Here is a 7,555-nt window from a genome sequence, read left to right as displayed (position 1 = left end):
CAGATGGATTTGCTGATGTGACATGGAGACTTATTACTTATGAGTTGATGGAGAGGTTGTACACTCTTGTACAACAAAGCCATGGACTTGGATGGAGTTGCGAGCAGATTATGGAGCATTCCTACTACATGGAGATGTTGGTTGGAGATGACTTATGGAGCTCATGATGACATGAGAATGTTGTGACTTTTAGGGACTTCATACATGGTGGACTTAAAGGATTTGATGCATTGTGGAACTGGGGTCAGGAGACTTTGATGCAGTATGGGATGCATACTTTCAAAGTACATGTATGGGCATGGCTTGGAAGAGTGACTTGATGTAGAGGATCGATATGAGACACCTTGGAGTGATGAAGTTACGATGATGATGATGCCTTGGTGGCTGCACTTGGGCATGGGTTGAGCTGAGACTCAACTACTTTACACACATGATGATGTTGGGATAGATGTGGCTGATTACTTGTAACACATTGACACCAAACATGATGGATGACATGTTGCAGATGAGATGGGGACTACTTCATGGACGTGAGCATGGTTTACTTATATGGATGGATTCTTGATGAGTCAAGGATGTGGCGGGATGTTTTGAGAAACGACTGATGGTGGCATGAGGATGTTCACTCTCATGGTTTGAGCGTGGCAGTTGGGCTGGCCATCCAACTAGCTCAAGACATGAGGGCATGCATTGGACAGAGATGTGTTAGCATTATGTTGGAGTATCATGGCAACAGTTCACATGAGGACACATGATGAAGATAGGAGGTCAGTAATCATGGATCGAGATGACATCTGATGGAGTGCATACCGTGGAGACCTTGGTATGGTTGTCTTGGTGATAGTTGGTCGCTAAGGTGGAGCATGATGGAGATGAGATTCTACATATGTTGCAAGGATGTTTGCCTTATGTGGAGGAGTCGACATCATGGTAGATGATGATCTTGGTGGGGAGCTACCGAGATGGTATGTTGTCGAGGACGATAACAATTTCAGGTGGAGGAGGATGTAAGGCCTCCGCGACTCGGGCAGGCACGCACGACGGGTGGACGGTGAACACGACGGGCGGGCGCTCCTTGCACGACAGGTGGACGGTGAAACGCAACTTGGGCAGGAACGCACGATGGACGGGCACTCCTTGCACGATGGGCGGGCGCTCCGTGCACGATGAGCGGGCGAGCGATGAATGGTGGTTCTCCGGGCATGCGACGAGCGGGCGCGGTTATGCGACAAGCGGGCGCGGTTATGCGAAGGGCGGGCACAGTTATGCGACGAACATCCAAGCCACTTGCGACGAAATGCGACAAACTTATGTGACAATAAGTGCGACGGTGGAACGACACTTAAAATAAAACTAAGTGTTGAACCTTTATTCATATGCGACGGTTTATGGAGTGAAGCCGACATGTTAATGTGCATTCGTGGGCGTTTGGTGATGAGTTATGGGGTCGGCCTTAAGGCTAGACACCCTTCCATAAACCCACGATGGAGCATGTATAAATATGAAGGCTTTGAGCTCATTCGAACAACTCAACAAGCTCGCACTTTTTCCTACGAAGAGGACAAGGGGTAAAGCAAGGCGCAGAAAAGAGGAGTGCGCATATCTCAATGCGCTCCTCTTGTGTAGTACGCAGACTTTATCGGAGGTCGATTGTAAGGCGTTCAAGGTGCGGTTTGAGGTGATGGTGTGCAGGACTTAAAGGTGGAGATCTTGGTGTCTCGGGTGAGCACCCTCCTACCGAAGGAGTTAGTACATGTATTGTAAAGGCTGTCTATGCCTTGATTGTAAATATTTCTAAGTGTTGGCTTGAAGCCTTGTCAAGCATCACTTGTGTTGTATTATTAAAGAACTGTCATAATATATTGTTATCGGGCAGACTTGTTCGGGAGTTGCCCCACCCTTTATACTTGTGTGCAATTGTTATTGTCTTGGTTAATTGCATATTGGATAATGAAAGAGTATGGGCTTCATTAAGTATAGAGGATAATGCATTTTACTTGGTTGCAAAACACAAACTAAGTAAGGACAAGTGAATTAGGCGTAGTCCATGTGTACGAGTATTGGTGAAAAGAAAGTGCACGGTGGTGCCGCACCTCGCCGGCACGGTTGAAAGACCACCGTAGGCTTGGGGGCGTGACACAACAAGTCGGGATGGGAACAAAACCCCAACATACACAGGGATTCGCTGCTACAATATAAGAAAAAAATCATACCATATAAGAAATCCAACTTGGATCTACCATTACAGTTGGGATACTTGCCTCGTAGAGTTGCATCACATTAAATGAAGGAAGCTAAAAGAAGAGAACCACGAAAAACAACTTGAAAACGCTGACCAGGGATAACCATACATGGCAGTTTTGATTGGAATGTTGCTTATTTAGATCGGATTCGGTTATGATTAAGTTTGGAAAATTGATTTGGAACGGCATCTTCTGCAACTCTCATTCTATAAATTTACGAGGAGGAGAATAACAAAGCTATGAAAGGTTGTAGGGAGCAGAGTGAACAGGAGGACTGATCGTGAGACCATGAAGATGAAGTTGTTTCTCCACTTTCAAGCTCCCCTGTCCTTTCATTTGTTATTGTGTCTGGTTTCCAGTGCGGTTCTTGTTGGTGCTGCTGATCGAGCATTGGTGTCCCAATTCATTGGACCCCAAAACAAAGCGAGAGCGGAGGTTGGGGTTCCTCCCCTTGTGTGGGATGACAAAGTCGCCAGCTACGCAGAGGCGTATGCCAAGCAGAGAAAAGGTGACTGCGCTTTGCAGCACTCGAACGGTCCATATGGCGAAAATATCTTCTGGGGATCAAGTGGAGCTGACTGGCAGCCAAAGGATGCAACCAGCGGATGGATCGGCGAGAAGCGTTTCTTCAACTATGCAACTCGTACGTGCGACCAGTTTGAAAAATGCGGCCACTACACTCAGGTAGTGTGGAAGAATTCTGCCAAAATCGGCTGCGCAAAGGTCATCTGCGACGACGGTGGCACTTTCATTACCTGCAACTATGATCCTCCTGGGAATTTCATCGGTGAAAAACCATATTAAGCATCCAACTCATCTGGGCTTCACTGTGTTAAATTATCATAAGCATCAATTCCTGAATAGTGCCCTCCTAGTATTGAAACATGTCTAAAATACATGGCTTTTCTTTACTCCTTCACACTTGTCAGTCTTAGTAGCTTCACCACGGGCAATACCATCTGCTCTTTCTATCTAAGTATTTAGTACTTCCGTTTAATATATTAAGCTTTTTCCAGGTTGTAATGTTTGAGAATCAAATTCTCAAGATATCATTAATAATTTGAAGGATATATTCTACACATCGTAATTGTATTCGATGAATTCTAGCGTGCCCGTAGAGCCTTCTAATCCGTGAATGAATGAGATATTTCGGAGCATAAATAAATTAGACAACTGTTTAGAATCTCATTTGGATGGAATCAAAAGTAACTGCGTCGAAAGCGATTTATTTCGTTATTAGTGGAAACTGTTTTAAAAATATTTTTATATTAGTATAGCATTGAAAATTAAATGATTAAATAAATGATCATAGTTTATAATGTTGGGAATCTGTAAAGCCAAGACAACAGTGGGGTAGGAAACAGGGAAATCGTTTAAAAGCTTTTGATTTTATTATTGGGATCGCGTATCTCATTCCAAAATACTTTTACATTATTAAATTTATATCCGTCTTAATTTTTTTATATACAAAAGTTTAAAAATAATGAATATTTTATATAAATATATATAATTTAAACTCATTTAAAATAGTACAAAATAGATATTTAAATTTATATATATGTGTATATATCAGAAAATGTCTTTAAATGCTATTTTAAAGTATAACGATAAACAATATTTATTGAAAAACTGAAAATATATATATAATATTAAAGATGGTATTCTGTAAATGTTTTTCTTTTAATTTATAAAAATTTTGCTATAAACAAAAATCTTAAAATCACAAAATATCTAAATTATTAAAGTGAATTGGATTGCATCAATATTATTAGATTTCTTAATCCTCAAACTTCTTAAAGGAAAATGTAACTCAACCAAAACACCATATCACAACCTAATCTACATCTGGTAAATTAAATTAAATAAAAAACATTTAAATTATATGTAAATTAATTAAAATATAAATATTCAAATTATACAATTAATTTAAACTCTATTTTGTAAATTTCCAATCATTTACTATATAAATTTATAAATTATTTAATACATTGTTCTTCAAACAGTATTACAGTATAGGTTAATTGAGTTACTTTAAAACGACAAATAAAACTGTGTTAGGGCATTTCGGGTTGAAGTCATTTAATTAATTGGGATTTCATTTTCTCTGATTTTTTTATTATGGATAATATAATATTAGTTAATATATTTTTTTTGAATCACTAATACATACAAATAAATTATTAATAATATCAATATAATAAAGTATAATTTTATATTTTTCAAGTATATATATTAAATTTAATATATTTTAATTTTATTGTATTATAATTATATTAATAGAAATGGAATAAGTTTTATAAATTTTTAATGTAATTGATACTAGATGTTGATAGGCATCAATCCATAATAAGTATCAACTTCATGATACATGTCATTTTGTTAAAATTAAAAAATATAATAACTAATTAAACCACTTAGATCCATCTTAATTTTACATCTACTAAGTGTAGAGAGTGATCAAATATTTTTGTACTCTAAAAGAGGTTTTCATCTCAAGATATTTGATCCTTCTTTGGGCTTGGTAGATTTGGAGTTAAAATGAATCTAGATTAGGTTAATTTTCCCCTTTAAATAGGTAATATTCCACATGAATATGATGTGTCAATGCCATGGTTTCTCATAAACCTGGAGCTCAAAAACCACTAATAATAATTTATGAAAATTAATAAAAATAATAATTTATTTTTATTTTTTATTCTATTTTGATGGATGTTTACAAGACGTTACCTTCCTATGTACTATTGGCCACCATGATGGGAAACTGACCCAATAACACAAGTTTAGCTTCTTAAGATTGTAGATGTTTTTCATGACTAACTTGTCCACCAAAATAAAAAGATGACTTGGAATAGAGCTATTATTTATACCATTACAAAATTAATGGCTATACCCTATGAGCCTTTTAAACTAAGACAAACATACCGAGTTGCTCCATAACTAAGTTAACCATATGCCAAAAAGTTAACCATGCGTCTGCATCCTTTATGGGACTTTCAACCAAAAGGTTGAATGAATTGTTTGACCTCCATCATCCCCATAGTTGGCCACTTTGAGCAGGGATGGAGTTATGATCACCCACCAACCATCCATGTTGAGCTGGACCATAGGAGCATTATCATGGACTCCCACGTGGAGCTTTGAGACCCTGGTTGATTCCCCCATAAAGAGATTCCTTGGGCTCATAAGAAAGGCTTCCACATGATGCGTGGAGGTGGTATGCAGTAAAATTCCAAATAATGTCAACCTAACTCCATTGAGAAACCAATTGAAGTAATTTGGACCCATTTATTATTGACTTCAGTCTAGGAAGGTCTTCGACATTGTGCACAGACATTATATGCCTTGCATGACAAATAACACCATCCTAAACCCTTAGAGAGACCAATTGAAGAAAATTGGAACCGATCATTACTGAATGTAATCTGAGGTTGGCTTGTGAGCCTTGAAGTGGCTCTTGTTACCATGGAGAGAAATTAAATAGTTGACGCCATGCTTTTAGTTTTAGCCTTTCCTAGCATGCCCAAATTGCTCCAACTAAGCGTTGTCACCCCTCTCTGATTGCACAAACTGCTAATATATTACTCAACCTATGGAGTAGTAAGGAGATACATAGACCATATGTGACTTGCATTTTTTTAGTTATAACCTGCAAATGATAACAAAAGAAGAGGATGTTTTGGGAAGCTATTATGAATATTGTGAGCCCAGGGGGCATTGAAGGTGCCAAAACCATCATGCAAGCATTGGAGGTCAACATGGCTAAGATACCAACTAATTTCTACATAGAAATTCCACCTACGATACAACCACAGTATAATGAAGAATAGTCTAACTACAGAATGCGAAGAGAGGAGCAGCATCAAAGGCATACTTTCTCTGCATTGATAACATTAGGCACATGTTATATTGAGACGACTGGCCTCTTATGGAGGTGGCAGTAGAAGGAATTCTACTTGAGGGAGGGGCATTGACTCTCCACTATTCCACCTTCATCTTGTATAACAAGAAGCCACTACAAGTAATAATAAGGAACCATTATTATCTGGTAAGGCGAGTTAACATTGAAGTACGATGACCAAGATTTCATGAGTGTAGGTATTATATCTAGGTTATTCCAAGCATGCCGAAATATTGAAAACATGGTCAGATGTATCCTAATTTTATTTGGTCTTGACATTTGTCAATGTTAGGTACCACACTGGGGGATTTTATTTTTATTATTATTATTATTATTATTATTATTATTATTATTATTATTATTACTAAGTATAAAAAGAATTAATATATAATTTAAACATCTATACTGTTAAAAACCATGAAATAATATTCTTAATCATGGAGATTTACATCCAAATTAACATGGAGATCATTAATGAATAATTAGTATTTGTTACATTACCATAGCTTATCAATACCATATTCCCAGAAAACCATAATTCACTGCATATGAAACTTGTTGATATGACCATTTTTTTGTTAATCAAATTAATTAAAAGGGAAAAAAGAAATTAACTATTTTAGAGATAACCCTTAACCATTATGCGTTATCACATCATCCAACTATTAGTTATATAGAAAAATCAATTATTACCTCATTATGATAATACTTGGCATGTTACCTTGCAACTATTCACATATGTCATCCACATGTTCCCAACATCAAGACAACCATATCTATCAATTTGAAATCAACATTTACCAAGACTAACAATCATGTCGTAATCCATAGTCAACTCATAGTCATTAGGATAATGCTACAACTATCACCTACTACACCAACTACATATCAACTATCTCAACACATATCTATTAGTACAATCATCTTTAAAAAATGATCATTCATTGATGCAATCCTATAGGCTTATACTCATATCATGCAACAAATCAAACATTCAACAAACTATACATGTATTGGGTTAGATAAATCAACTAGATGACATAATAGACAACAAACACTCAAACACCAACTAGATGACATAATCAAACAATGAAGCACAAAGTAGATGACATAAGCAAGTTCATACGTTAATGTATCTCATAGGAGGAAATCTTTTCTACACAATCAATCCAAATTAGCACAACATAACCTCACAACATATCAAATCAAATGTAAATAAGGTCATGATATCCATAATAGTCACTACCTAACATGCTCACATCATAAGCTCATAAACCTTTGTTGTTCATGAATAACATTCACATATATACTATTAGTCTAGATTAGTACAACACAATGTCGTAAATAAGTCAACTATTACCTGAATGTCATAACCCTAACCATCTGCGTATGTCAATCCAATTTAGAAGGATAC

The 7,555-nt window shown here is 36.8% G+C and overlaps 1 pseudogene; it reads left to right on the top strand.

The window, feature by feature from the left end:
• Nucleotides 1-2,531: 2,531 nt before the first annotated feature.
• LOC149241267 (pathogenesis-related protein PR-1 pseudogene) lies at nucleotides 2,532-3,047 on the top strand (annotated as a pseudogene).
• Nucleotides 3,048-7,555: the final 4,508 nt, after the last annotated feature.

Source organism: Pinus tabuliformis, chromosome 8, assembly GCF_031772625.1.
Source record: "Pinus tabuliformis cultivar Carrire ecotype Pingquan chromosome 8, CPIR1, whole genome shotgun sequence".
NCBI classification, from domain to species: domain Eukaryota; kingdom Viridiplantae; phylum Streptophyta; class Pinopsida; order Pinales; family Pinaceae; genus Pinus; species Pinus tabuliformis.
The sequence above is the reverse complement of the archived record's forward strand: the minus strand, read 5'-3'. Positions and strand labels throughout refer to the sequence as shown.